Genomic DNA, 16026 nt, shown 5'->3' on the forward strand with positions numbered 1-16026 from the left:
AGTTCTAGGTTTCTATGTCCGTTTCCTGTTAGCATTATGCATTGTATCTTGTCGGTCAATTCATCATTTGATGATTTGTTTCGGTCTCACTTTTGCTCGACTGCGCAGATATGGAAAGAGTAATGTTTTAGTTATTCGCAGTAGTCCTTTTGTAAGATTATAGGCAGCGTAGGTATTATATGATTCATCTTCTTAGCATGTCGTTGAAAAAACTAGAACTGCGTCTAGCATTTTATCAGCGTGGCGAACTACTGACGTGATGGATTAGCCAGACACATTTATTGTCAGTCGCTTACTGCCCAGGGTGCGAAAGTATATACAGATATGTGCCAAAGATAATCACTTTTCTTGCACTCCATCATATCTAAAATAAGGTAGGTATACTGAACGCCACGTTGTCCAGTCCACGTGTTTGCACCTTGTCCATGTGGACTTGTCCAGCGCCTCGCGTGGAGACTGCAGCGAGCAGGTGGGATCACCTTTAGCGCTCCCGAAATAGTTGATCTTGGAGTCACGTGAGATATTGTTTACAACCGTATGCTTAGTCGTGTCGTGTTGTTGGTTTTATTTTCTTCATTTTAGTGACACGAAGTCGGTCAATAAATCTAGAGATAGATGTAGCTTTTGTAGGGCTTTTCTTTTTTCTATTAATGATTAAAATACCTATCTACATTTAAGTATCGCCACTGTGATCGGCCGCAACATTTTATTTACAAACTTATCGTAAACTTTTGAAATGATGTTTATTTAGGGATACGGGATACACACTACGTCTCAATGTTAGTGTGAAGGTAACAGCTAAGAATGTGGTATTCATAATCAAATGACAGTTGGCAGTGCGTACGCCTGCTCTTATTACAAAGTTGTTTGTGACTATTTGGGCGTGAGATTATTATTATTATCTTTCAGTGCATAAGTCCGTTTCATTAGGAGGAGCACGGTTTCCTAATTCAAATAATGTTGTTTTACGATCCCCATAACATAATGTTATCAACAGTTGTATCAATCTATAGTTATCTCAACAAATATTTTATTCTCAACTCTTTTGCGAAAGCCACAACTTTGTTCCAACTTTCAGAGAAAGCTACAGCAAACATCGTACATGCAAACAAACAACCTATAAAGATGCGCAAGAGTTGTCTATAAATCTATAGACCAACGTAACGTTACGTCAAAACTGCCCACAGACTGAAACAATATTTGCCGACGCGTGCGCAAATAATCAAAACGTATATTGTCTATGTCGTCAGGCGAGCAGTTCTAAATTTAAAATAGATAAAACATTTATTGTCACTTGGTGCTCGACTGGTCGGCCGATTGGTTTAGCAACCGGTTGTTGAACCCGGCGCCAATGATTGCAATAGGTTCGTTTAGAAACTCAATTGTCTAATGATATTGTCGAGATAACAATTGCGGGTGTCAACAAGGAATGCGACTATGTTCCTGAACGTAAATATGGAAATGGAAAATCATGCGTATCGATTGTTTCCATGAAAATTATACGTAATATTTACATACATGCAATAATTATAGTGTAAATGATACATAGGCGCGTAGTAGGAAGGAACCTGAAGGACATTCATTTATACCCCTCACAAATATCAATACTTACACCTATTTTTAAACACGGTTGAAATTGTTATCCCTAATCTAAAGACCACGCAATAAATGAAAACTTTTATGTAAGTAAACTAAAAATAATTTAAAATAACAATATATGTTTTTTTGTAGCCTGTAGGTAGGTACTTATTGTTATTTTTAATTATTTTTAGCGTGCCGTGTGCATTTTCAGTCTTGAATAATAATTAATTTATTAACATAACTATGAAGCATGACGATTAAAAATAAGGTTAAAAACCTAGATAAAGTTAAGTCGCACAAATAAATACAGCCTTTTTTACATACCTAAAAATGAAAATTTAGATAGGTATAACTGGGTATCAGAGATACTATTTAAGTTAAGTAATAGGTTTTACAGGTATTCCATATCTAAAATAATAATAATTAGTTAGTTAGGTAGTTGCTTTGAAGTTGAAATTAAACTATTTTATAGAATACATACCTACTGTCTTTATCGTTACAATCAAGAACTGCAATTTACGCGATTCCGCGAATAAAGGTGATTTATGGTGTTTGCGCGGGGAAAGCGCGGTCTGCCGGTTAACTGCTGGTTAAATGTTCTTCCGGAAGATTTTTGCTGACGGCTATTTACTTGCTTACTGTACTTTACAGTGACAGTAATGATGGTACGGTCTGCACTTTTTTCTGTTTACGAAAAATATTCCTAGCGTTTCGGTGAGCAATAAGCACTCAACTAGAGTTTGTCACCATCCATGGTGACTTTCTTTTACCATCAGACTACAGCAACCGCCCATAGAAGGTTTCCATGATCTGTCAAATTTGAGTCAGGCTGACATTGACAGATCTCGCTTTGCTACTCCGCGCTCTATCGGAAGTACCTAAGAGAATCTCTTTTTTCTCTACAAATGTCATCCTGAAAAGACCTCATAAGAATTTGTGCCTTCAGAATCCACATCAGTGTCTAGCCCTGTCATAACCAGCAGACAAGCTACTCTGGTGCTTTACAACCGCCAGTTCCCAGCAAGTGAAACCTGGCGTGGGCGACTAGGGCTTACATTAAATCTGGTCGGTTCAATTGACCATAAGTAAACCACTTTCGTAATTTGTCGCCTTCCGGTAACATTTACATTTGATAACTGTTTTATGTCTTGGATTGTTATCCGACAATAAAGTTTTAAATATCGATGGAAAGGATGGGTGTAATAAGTTTCCATCAATCTACAATAGTATACACATGTAATTGAAATAGTTCCATTATCAGTCCAAAGTTAATGCATAATGTATTTAGTTTGTGTCCTGTGGTTACCTCTGTGAGTTTCCAAACGATAACATGATTTCGTTTCTAACTGTGAAGTGACTTTATTGTTATATGAAAAATTATCCAGATGTTGTATTTGTCAAACTCGCAGAGATAGTCATTAAAATTAGGGGGTACACGAAAAGATCCTCTTCGAGTGATATAGTCGTATAACTTACGCATGGTATAGTTCTGAAAAACCCTTGCCAATCTCACCTCGTTTACAAACCCTAGTCAGCTCTAGTGTTTAAAACCGATCGGCTCAAAAGATGATTTCTATTAGGCGGCTAGAGAATTTGTTTTCATTTCATCTATGTGAAAACTTGGATTTCTTATACAAGTAAAGAACGTATCGATATCATATTGTTTTGTTTACATTAGCGCGTGCGCGGTGGACGATGAAAGCATTAATTATTGCAATATTTCACGCTGCAGTTGGCAACACTTGTTGGCAACATTGAATCTGCCATGTTACAGTTGTATTGAGCCTTTCGGAACTGTTTTAAAACGACTGGCTGGCGAGTATAATTTTTTTAAGGTCTCACTTTGATGTGTCATTGAAAAACTGGCAGTTTCATTTACAATACAGTCACGAGCAACGAAATAGTTCCACTTTCAAAATGTCGACACCAAATGACCGCAGTTTATTAAAACATTAAAGGGTAAATTTTGAGTTTTGTATGTTACAGACATTATTAGTATTATTTAATATTCAAATATTAGTATGATTTTTCTTAGACAAGATAAATATTTACTCAGTAGGTACATTATCTGTAACATGTACATAGCAAATCAAATACCCGAGGCGTGTATCTAGTCATCCATATCAGTCAATCCTCACAAGAATTCCTTTATCTGACCACTATCTGTTGCACATGATATGATTCAGATAAAGACACACGCCACTTATAATCATTAAAGAGAATTTGCTTTATATTTTAATCTAGATATGAAACATAATTGCTGGTTGATCTACGCTGATTCAATTAGCTTATACCTAACAGTTATTAGAAAAGAAAAACTAAACTTATGATTAAACTGGTAAGCATCTGAATAAATTTGTGTGTGTTTTAGAATATTTCATAAGTCGACTTCTTCACTACACAAAAATATCGTCCGTCCGTCTAACAGCTTCCAGTGGTCTAGAGTCTAGACTTTTGGAGGTCAGGTCATAGATCGATAGGGCCTGGCCGCGTGCCAGAGCGCAAGCCATTGAGTTCTAACGACCTCAGTACTGGCAACACTGGGATAGGCTTTATGGCTTATTGCCGTTATTACACTTTTAAATTTCAAGAGGCTGTCTCATCTTGTTACATGAATTTCAGTTAATTGACCTGTTTTTTGTTGATAGCATTTTTTTATCCAACGTGTAAAAGCGTAACAGTGGATTGGAGATCAAAGATTGTGTCGATCGTGTAACCTTTAAAATGAATTCCTATCCTAATTGGTCCATCGCACGCATCTTCTTGGCTATTCGCATTTCCTAGTAAAAAACAAATATCGGACTGGCACATCGTTCTCATACTGCATTTATTTTCAATATTACGTCCTGTGAGCTGCCTCTGACATTCCACGTTCCATCTGAAGCCAGCATCAGCTTTCCATGTGCATAGAATGTGTGAAACCTCCTGTCTCCCAGTGTAATACGGCAATGTGTCAGTCAGTTTTTACTATGTCCTGCCTACTACATATTGAGTACATAATATATTTACTTCTCTACATCACGTGCCGACGGAATGTGCTACATCTGCAATTCACATGAACTATTCCTGTTGAGTCAGCGTTTCTGAAAGGATAGTGGATTCGTTGTGCATTGCTCTATTTTGTTGTTACATGTACATTGATCTTCGACTATTTCGCTCACTCCATGTCTCAGAAGAGACAAAAATACGTCGAGAAACCGAGAGGCGACACCAATCGCAATCTATAATCAATATCTTAGTTAGATCGTAACAATACCAAAACGACCAAACTTTTGTGCTGTGAATAGGGTAGCAGGTATTCGATTTTTACGATCAAAACGCTTTACCAGGGCTGGTTACCGAAATGTTTTTTCTGCATGTACCTACAGGATACATACATCACTATTGGTTTATGGATCGCTGCGTTGTCAGGAATACAGCACCAGATCTATCTGACTGGGACTCGCATGTGCCAATGTAAATGTTGTTACTTGTGTTTGTGTTTTTTTTTTTGTATTTGTATAAATAGTAGATTTGATTTGTAGTTGGTGTATGCGATTTGTAATATACTGTGTTTGTATGTTAAGATAAAATTGTATTGTTATTTTCTTAAGTTTGGATTGTTAGTGATTATTTTCTCATTTTGATGTCTTTAGCGTTTGCCTAAGGACCTGCGTATTCTAAACTAGATATCCGATAAACAGATGTTGAGTGCTGTCGAATACTTTATGTATTTGTCAAATTAAACAATATCGAATGAAATATCGAATATCTTAGAATATTACCTATACATATAAATAAAAATTAATAATAAAAAAACGTAACTTAATTTACTGTAACTCACATATTCATTAAATTGATAAAGGTTCCGCACCAGTAAGAAAGGGTAACTGACTCACGTCAATGTCATACAAACAAGTTCATCTTCAGGTAACGAATTCACAGTACCAAGTCAGTCAAGCTCCAGAAAATATCTAGGCTGTGCTAAACCTGTTGTCCTGTAGTATATTTTGACAATAAACTTAATACATCCATGGACTGCAGCGCCCCTATGTAGGTACTGTCGTAAAATACATAGCAGAAAATCTTTTTTTAAGACACAAGTAATTTTTTGTGTAGTATCGTATCCTTGAGATTGGTACTTTTTCAGAGCGCGGTTTTGGTCCATGATATAGTACAAAGTGTTATGTTAGCGTAACGTGCCCGCTTCTCACAAAAATGACGCGGGTTCGAAACCTGACCCTCTAGTACAGGTTTGATAGTTCGTCGAAAACTATAAAAGTTTCAGTTTTCTCACATACAAAGTGGCGCTTCTAGTGGAAACTATCATGAAACTTTTAATAGATAATGTATGCAGGTGACAGAAGAAAACCAAAACTTTTTTCGTTTACAATTTTACATAAATTGCAAAAATCGTACTAGAGGCCCTGAACGTCTAGATTAACCTACATTGACGTAACCACTTACTCCAACCAGTATTGGAACAGCGGAAATAAAACTATCTGGGATACGTACAAATGCGCCATTTGATTTTGCCAGTTTTTATGTGGAGAATGAAAAAAATACAATATATTCCAAGCTTGTTGGAAGCAACATTCAAGACATTTTTACTGTGATTTAAAAACATGTGATGCTGTAACAAGTTGCGACCTTGTCAACAGTACTCGTAACATTGACGCATTTTAACAAATACGCCTTCCGATAGTGTTGACTGATTTCAACACTAGCTCGGAAATGGACGATTACAAGTCAGATAATACCAACAGATAATCGACACAATACGCATTACTACACCGATAATCATGACATTCACATGACTAATGTAAAGAATTTCTAGAAACAACCCGATGAATGTAAACAAATGAAGTCTTTATCTTTGGCCACGTAGTTCCAGGTCCAGATAAACCGATTTTAATTATTTTTATACTGTTCTGACTGTTCATAATGCATTAAATGTGATTGAACCAAATGCAGGAAAATAGGAATGGCGAGGTAAAAAGGGTATAAAAAGGAATAGCAGCTCAGTTTTACTAAACTAAATTAAGAAAGATCTACACTTTTTTCCTCCACGAGTGGATATACATTACCTAAGCCACTTAACTCCGGCTTAAAATATTTCTTAATATTACCAATTTACCAGTAATTATTATACACTCACGGGCAATGAAATAGTTCCACTCACAAAAAGCCGACACCAAACGACCCCAATTTTTTCAACATTTCATTTGAAATTTGTAAAAAACATTACTATTTTTAGTTGTTTATATCCTGATGCTCTATTAAGTGTATGCAGAAAGCTTCATGAAGCTAGCTTCTTCCGTTTACAAGTAATTTGGTGTTTTTCTCAGTGGAACCTTTTCATTGCCCGTGAGTGTATAATGTATGTATCTAGAGAATATTTTTCTAGACTGTTTTTGCAGTTGAATTTTAGCTTTAGGACTTATTTCCCGTGGTCCAATCGGAGCCAACCACGCAACGCATACGCTTAGCATCTAAATATGATTAGCATGCAACCCAATACCTATTTTTGTTATCTCATGTTAGGCCAGAATAATTTATATCATTTACAATTTCGGTATAACTGAACGCAAACAAGATTGTCATGTAGGGGAGCGGGGGGCTAGTTGTAACATTTTTTGGTTTCTTGGCTATAAAAACTTACTTGATTAGTATTCAGGAAATCTAGCAATACTATTAGAATTAACAACTATCCATCCATCTATCAATTTCAAAGAAAATTAAAATCAAAACTGTCAAGGCTTTTGGTAAAAACGCTTTTGAAAAAAAGTGGCGGGCGTTACAACTTGCCCCGTGATTGGGGCTAGTTGTAACGAGCTGGGGACGAGTAACATTAGGAATAGAATACCAGTTTTACATTTTTCAAAGATTTATTTGACATAAAAAAACTTCAGACACTTAACAGGTTTTAAATGTTCAAGTAATCAAGCAATCCAAAGTAAATGTTAAAGCAAGTAAGCAAGTACTAAGATATTTTAGCTTCTTCTTCCTCTTGAAAAACCAATCTGGGTTTGATATATAGCCGACTGATAGGCTCAGTCGCATAAGGTACCACTCGCAAAATGTACCCTATGAAAATAACGTCGCATAATGCACCTTTCTCAAAATGCACCTGTCGCATAATGCACCTATCGCATAATGCACCTGTCGCAAAATGCACCTATCGCAAAATGCACCTGTCGCAAAATGCACCTATCGCAAAATGCACCTGTCGCAAAATGCACCTATCGCGAAATGTACCCTTATAAACTTTTTTTTTACATTTACATAATAATAATTATCTGATCCTTCTGTTGTTTGGTATATATATCCCAAACTTCCAGGAAAAAATGAAGTCCCCCATACTATTAAGTAATAAAACCAACTCAATTGGTAAGGAGAAGGGCGGGGACGAGGCCTTCGGGGAGCTGGTAAACATCTGACAGTGGGGTTGACCACTTATCCGACAACTCTCTTAGCACAAGCTTGCTTGTGTTGGAGTCCACCAACACGCACTAGGCCAGCGTGGTGGACTAGGCCTAAACCCTTTCCTTCGTTGGAAGGAGATCCGTGCCCCAGCAGTGGAGACGTAATGGGTCGTGCTGTGAATGTGATGATGATATTAATACATGAATATATAAAAAAATATAACTTAATAATATCAACCAACAGACAAGATCACATAATTATTATGTGAATGTAAAAAAAAAAAACATAATAGATTTTTGTTTACAAGGGTACATTTTGCGATAGGTGCATTTTGCGACAGGTACATTTTGCGATAGGTGCATTTTGCGACAGGTACATTTTGCGATAGGTGCATTTTGCGACAGGTGCATACTGCGATAGGGGCATTATGCGACAGGTGCATTATGCTAACAAAAATAAAATCTCCGCGGTGCATTTTGCGATAGGTACTTTATGCTACTGAACGATAAAGAATTGTTACTATTCTTCTTTTTGACATATCTATATAAAAATGCATGTTATAAATTAAAAGTTTTTGCGGCTTTTCGTACACTGATTTTATTTTCTAAGACTTCAGCAGAGGCCAATTCGTAAACATCTTGACTTTGGGTAGCACGTGTAGATTTTCTTTAGTAGTGTATCATTTTAAAATAAAAATTAAGGAAGTTAAACGAACAAGTATTCAAAATACTAAAAGAATAAATTTAAGTACGGACGCGAAATTTCATAACTAATAAATACATAAGGGGGTAAGTTATAACATGTTACAACTAGCCCCGCAAAACTGTTACAACATACCCCATAGGACAGGTTTTTAAAATAATATTTTAAAAAAATAAACCGCTTAATTGTTGTAAAATTAAAATTAATTATAATGAATCTAAACAAATTCTAAATGTATTTTTGTTAAACAAAAACTGCTAAACAATATGAATTTTATGCTAGTCAATTTCGTATAAACAAAAAAAAGTCCGAAACCTGGCTTTTTCGGAGCGCCTGCACAGTACCGCTTCCTGCGCCGTCCGGCGGGATGCTTACCACGCTTAAATGATACATTGCGTATTAAGTAGTACATTGGATTAAAAATTAAATTAATATTCTTCTATTATGTAGGTAAAAAATGCTTGTTACTACTTACCCCTGTTACAACTAGCCCCCCGCTCCCCTAAATATGTATGTTTTAGCGAGCACTCGACGGAATGATTGGTTATCGATGTACGCTAATGGACCTTGCGAATTCAGTTTTAGCTAATTTCGACCATACTCACATGAATAAACTTGACCTTTTTACTTGTACCTCCTGCGTAGGTTGGCTGGTAGAAAATGCTTTTAGCATTAAGTCCACCTTTTCTACACTTATATCTCATATTTTTGCAATAAAGTATTAAATCATTATAATAATAAAGTAATAAAGGTGCCGATTGGCGGCGGTAGACACGAGGCTGCAGCAGACGACGATCACATGGGAATCATTTGGCATCCAGCGACATGTCGCTTTACGACATGTCCATAGAGAATATATGGAATACATAGAGACTAGTAGTGGCTATGAAGTTGCGACATGTATTCTGCCTTCTGCAACCTCTTCGTCAGCGGTACTTTAAGAGATACTGTAAATCATAATAGTAAGTATTATAACCTAGGAAATGTACGATATGTACATATTTATTTCTTAATCATATATAAATAAACAACAGATATACCCACTTACACTTCTTAGTCTTATTTGGAAAGTAGATAAAGTTATCATATACAATTTGGTATAGTATAATTAAGCAAATATAAGCAAAGAAGAATAAGATAAGAAAAGCACACAGAAGACCGTTGATATCAAAAGAGCAGACACGGAATTAACGAAATTAAATAATAAATGTTAGATTAGCGCCAGACGTTTGGCGAAGTTTAAATTAATTCAATTAGAATGACAAAGGTATAGGCATTTTTTTAAAGTATGGTAGGTATAAACCATACGGTATTTAAAGATTAAAAAGCCCTTAAAGAATAAAAGCTTCCCCGACTTAATTATAAAACTGTGGATACAAATCGGCATACAGTTGACACAGGTGAAAATACAAAGTGCTGCGTGAAATCTAGAACAATATCATAATGAGCTGAATACAATAGTGTTTATGGCTACAGGTTGCCTGAACTGTAAGGTCTGTAAGTTACACAAATAAATTACGGAATCGTAATATGTTTTGAATAAAATGGGGGACATGTAGTCGACTTTTAACCTGTCTTGTTAAAATCTACATTCAGTATCAGTCACGGTTTGAGAAGATTTATTCTGACTTCGAAATTCCTTCTGGAATATTCATCTAAGGGCTGATTTTTCAAGTCAGATTTTAATGTTATCTGACTAGACCACAAACATTCAGACGAGACAACATCCCTCAAATAACTTTTGAACATTGGAAAATCTGCCCTAATTTGACAAAAATACTAGGGAGGTAATATCTGATGCTATCTTTCTTTCGTTGAGTCACAATAATGTTTGTCACCGACACGCTAAGACGAAGAACCTTTCCACGAAATATATTTTTAATCCTGCAAATTAGGTACATAAAATTGAACGGAACGGAACGGAACGTTTTCCAACTGGCGCCACTCGTGACGTATGTCAAGATATGACGCACTCGCTAAATCGCCGTGCAATTGGTACAACACATACGCCCCTCGCTAACATAACTTCCGTAGTATAGTCATGGTAGTGGTACAGATGATTAGCAGATTACATTAGAACGAAGATAATTACTACTTAAGGGTTCGTTGGCATTAAACAATAATAGAAGAGACAACTCGAGCAGGAAAGGTCGACCGGTGTGCTTTTAACACACTTGGCAACGACACAGGGCAGTATGAAATTACTGAAATATTTACAATTCATGGACGGAAGCTTAGAAGATAATCTTATGTAAAAATAAATAATAGATAGGATAGGTAGTTAATCTTATTATTATCAATCATCACACATGAGACTACGTTTCAGGACATTAAAGCATCGAGTCGAGACACAATCAATGCTGCTTTGATGCAGTTTTGTATTAAAGAATATTTTTGGTTCTATTCGTGGACTTTGAACCTAGCGAATTGCCTTTTAAATATTCATACTATACTGTGACAGACTGTCGAGTGCCGATGTCGGCAAACCAATTCGTCCCGCACCTCTATAAATAATACATCCGGTGACAGCCGAGACTTGTCGATCGCGTGCCGAAGAGGATAAGCGCAGGGCAGCATAGAACTTAAAATGGTAAATCTTTTGTCAGGTCAGAGCATACGCTAGTGTTTTATAGTATCAACGCCAAAAGCCTTAAGCTTAGGCTGAGGTATCTCACTAACCTTGATTTTTTCATATATATTTTTTCTGTTATTTGCTTTAGTAAAAACAAGTCTTCTGTATCCCAGTTTCTCACTCCAGAAACTAAATCCTGTTCAATGAAAATTCAGTTAATCAAAACGCCGCATATGGTACTTTAATTCTGCATACCTTGATCTTCTAAGTTGTGAAACCGGTAGTAAATACTATAACTAAGTCGTTTCTCAACATAGTCAATACATAGTGTCTCTATGTTTTTCAACCCCTGTTGTCCACAGCACATTTTCTCGTCACGGCGAGTTTCCTGTTTATAGTTAGTTTTGCCACCCGAACCCTAAAACCAGCCCACGGTGCCTAAGCTACCGCACAGCGAATAAACCGTAGTTTATAACGGCGAAAAAACGTGTGTCAACAAGAGGCCTATGCATTTGCATCGAGTTCAAGTACCAGGGCGGCATGAGTGCTCAAGAATCAGTGTAACAGGATGAGGCACGCATGACCGGAGGCGCGTGACGCGGCGCGTGGCGCGACACCTGCCGTCCGGATTACTGCAGTTGCAGCGCGGCTGCCGTCTTGAGACACACTTGGAGATGTCTCCGTTATGACGTCATCGATCTTGTAGATACTCCTGTACCGACTTCAAAAAAGGGTCCTTTTTTTTACGATTGCCATTGTCTGGATGGATTTTGAATTTGCATTAAAAAATTTGGCGGAAAGTACGAGTGCGTGTTTTTTTTGTTGGTCCCCATGACTCTATTCATATTTACGCCATTTAAAAGCGTCATGTCTTGCAATAATATTTTTTTCTTTATCATTATAACACTTTATAAAATTGAAAATTTCATAAAAATTGCACCTTGTACTCGAGTTGCAAAAGTACATTTCTGTTATTTCAGATGTAGGTACCTTTTGAAACAATATAAATTAAATTGGAAGCAATTAAAATGAATGTACAAGTAATACCTACTACCATGTTGTTATTGTTGGTAGACAATAGTGATGCGATGACGTGAGTGGTCATGATAATCGCGAATGTTCTATCTAAACTCATAAGTACAATACATTTCATCATTCTGATGTGAACCAATAAAATAACTATACGACCGTTCATACTTAAAGTTGTCCCAAGTTATGTTCATGATTTTTCGTCTAAGCTTAATATCCTGCATTTTGCAGTAGGTACCCTCAGTCAATATTTAAAAACACCATAATGTTTGTAAAACGATCTTACGAAAAACTCGTAGGTCCAATATTATTCGCCCGATGCTTACAAGATTATCTGTGATTCGTAGATTTGATTTTGTTTGTCAGAACTGCACGAACTAATGGTTATTGAGATTTATGATACCTGATAATGATAAGTACTTACCTAATTAAGTTAAGCTTAAAATAAAACAATGACTTGTATTTTTATAAATCCAACATTGTTTGTAATAACTTTATTTACATACCATTTACCAGATTTAAATGAAATTACATAGCTGACGGGAAGCGGTGCTAAAACAGCGTACCTATCGTTTTAACAACGCGTTTAGGATTCAAACTGTATTGAATTTGGCACTAATTACTTCGTAAGTGTTATTTCGTTTTGTATCGTTTAGTATCTAGTGTTTCACCTGTATCACCTTGACCTGTCGCTTGGTAAAAGTCAAAACCCACGTCTTTACGAAATCAATACGCCATACTCGTAGAAAATACTCTCAATTGAGATTATTTTCTGAGTTTTTCTTCATCAGATAATAAAAAGAAATTAGAATATTCAGTTTGAACTTAATTCTAAATTTTGTACATAAGAAGGAAAGTATATACATATCTATTTTAATTTATCTTATAATCAAGGAGTGTCGAGAGTTTGGTGTCAAGAACAAGGCTGTAATTTAGTTTTCATAATTATTAAACCAGGTAGTAGATAGTAATAAAGTCATTTCTATTAATAACGAGAGTCTCCCAGTTAATGTTCAATTTCACTAGCTAACTATCGTTAACTACCATAATTAATTATACCTATAATGATAACAGTTTATTACCGGCATGAAGTGAGCATATTATTATTAGGTAGTTTATCAGCGATCAAATAATGCACATTAGCTATTAGCCAGTCCCACTACCTGGTAACCACTGGCTTCTTCTAAACCTCGTTTCAGTAAGATGATTCCTGTGACGTTATGGACGTTATGACGTTTTTAGTTTTACGGTTTTAGATATCCCACAATTAATTTCTATAGATCTTGTCTATAGACTTATGTTAGTCGTATCCAATGAAATGTAATGAATTGACACCGATTTCGGAATAGTATTTTTGCATAATTCGGAAATTTGTGAACCGTCGCATGAATAGTGTTAGCTGGCGTCTCGGTGGCAACCACTAGGGATAGACTAAGGTGTTCCACCGTGGTGAGGGCTCGCCGGTCGAATTAGTCACAGTCGCCGTCTGCCCAGGGTGCGCCAGCCAGACCTATGAGAAACAGGTGATACGTCACTGGGGTGCAGGAGCCTTATCGATTGACCTATCAACCATATCAAATAATGCAAATAGCAATAGCAGGCATCCCTACGTGCTAGCTAAGCACCTGACTAATCGAGTACGTATGAAAAGTCTAGGTCGCTCCGTAGTCCCTCAAGGTCATCGAACTGCTTACTCATTGAATGCGTGAGAATGCAACTTCCTGACTGACCACGGATGTCTCGTGCCAGACATGTTAGAAGAAAATGTCACTAGTTAATCCACCTTATTGTGATGTCGGTAAATGTGTATTTAGCTAAGTTCTAAAACCAATTTCGCTCTCTATTGAGGCTCTATCGGTGCGGTGCAAGGCGCGTCATGAGAAATTATCAACGGATCGCCAGTTCACCGGCAGGCGCCGCGCGCGTATGACGTGTCTTTGCTTCTAGTTCATTAATTTTATTCGCAATAACGCCGATCGTAAAATTTTCAGTGTTCAGCTTATATTTGCCAATCAGTCATATTGCTGAAGTAAAATTAAAAAGTTCAATATAGTTTCATTGTGTTGTGAAGTTATTGATTTGGACTTTAGTGTGGGAAAATCCTACTCGGAATTGCCTGTTCACAGTGAAAACTTTGTAAATTACAATACGGATCTACATTTTTTACACGTAAATATTAAAAGCTCCTGACAAAACATGAAAACACTTAAGTTTTAACTTAAATGATCATGTCGTAATAGTATGAAACCTTTCATCATTTGTATCTTTTCAATTGAAGAAACCTGATGCACTAAAAGACCTTCGTTTAAATTTTATTGTTAACAAATTCTTTGTTATTGCACTCACTTGTCTTAATTGAGCCAAAATGAATGGAGTTCATTCGTTTGATGAATCTACAAGATAGTTCTGTGGTAATACTGATAAGTTCGACATTTTCTAAAATTTAAACCTTATTTAAACTTTGTAATAACCAAACTGGTAATACACAGATATATCAAAAAAAGTGTGTTGTAATTTCCTTTGCATGCCAAAACTGTTTACCAAAGGGTGACTGCGACTGAAAATATTTTGAAAACATTCCCATTCCATTGAATTTACAAATGCAAGAAATTAGTTCCACTGATAAGAAAATGTTATTATAAAATAACTTAAAACTCACTTTTGATACATAACTCCTTAATTTATTAATTTTTAGATCATCTTAAATGTTTAGGACTAAAACAATTGACTTTGTTTTTAGGGCCCTCAAATTACTCTCTCCGTTTATTTACCTCTACATAAATATTATCAGCAAATTCCCACTCAAATGAATACTAACAATATTAATCCGTTTTACTTATAATTATGTGGGTATGAAGTGGCAATGAATCGATAATATTGATACTTAAACATGTTATCGTTACGATGCGGGGTGCTGAAAACTACATGGTTGGAAAGTGTTAGCCATTTTCCGCGATAATAATAATGAACTTTGTCGGGGTCGTAACGTAAGTCGATAGGGTGGATGGTATATCGTGTGTGACTCAACTTTAAAATAAGACTTAAGTATGAAGAATCAGATCCTGATCAGGATAGAAAATAAGGACTTTATAAAATAATGTTAATACACAATCCGCAATTTCTAACCGAAAAGCGGAAATCTCGTAAGATTTGCCTTGTTTTAAGGTAGGTATCTTCCTAGAAAAATAATTAAGGGATAAAAGGTAGGTACCATGACTTTACAAGGTCCATATTAATACCAAAGTCAGATTAGTGGTTTATGATGTTATGATACAAACATAACAATATTTTTTTCCTCTTTACTCACTCCAAATTTTATTTATAATGGATAATCAGTGACAATGCTATGCTATGTGCTTTTAGTATGTCGTCGTAGACATATTATGCTGAACTAGAATGTGACAGTAGTTAACGGGATTCGGGCAATATGTCACGTTTCACATCACTATAGCCGTCTTCATGTTCTGTGAACCATATTCAAGTTTCAAGACATCGTTTTCAAAAATTGGTTCCCGATTGCCCCGCGATTGTATGGAACAGTTTTGATGCCTTTTCTGAAAAGTATTTTGTTTCCTTAAGGTTCTTCTTAAGGTGATTTTGATTTGGTTCGTGTATTTGTATATCCTTATTTATTATCCTTGAAACTAAGGTTAGGCACTGCGTGGAACTTGATATGTTACAAAGGAAAAGAGGTTTTTGTGTTATGTACAAAATTTCCTCGTGTATGTACTTCAAAC

The 16026-nt window shown here is 36.1% G+C and overlaps 1 protein-coding gene across 2 annotated transcripts in view; it reads left to right on the forward strand.

Moving 5' to 3' along the window:
- The window catches only part of LOC105384353 (SUN domain-containing ossification factor), a 33006-nt gene that overhangs the window by 4174 nt on the left and 12806 nt on the right, over positions 1-16026 (forward strand). The window contains exon 1 of one of the 2 annotated variants that reach the window (XM_048632321.1): positions 14119-14458. The exons of the other annotated variant lie outside the window; for it this stretch is intronic. The gene's annotated coding sequence lies outside the window, so the exon portion shown is untranslated. Of the gene's footprint in view, positions 1-14118; positions 14459-16026 lie in introns of those variants that run through there. 2 annotated transcript variants of the gene reach the window in all.

The sequence above is a fragment of the Plutella xylostella genome, chromosome 4, assembly GCF_932276165.1.
Source record: "Plutella xylostella chromosome 4, ilPluXylo3.1, whole genome shotgun sequence".
In the NCBI taxonomy this organism is placed as follows: domain Eukaryota; kingdom Metazoa; phylum Arthropoda; class Insecta; order Lepidoptera; family Plutellidae; genus Plutella; species Plutella xylostella.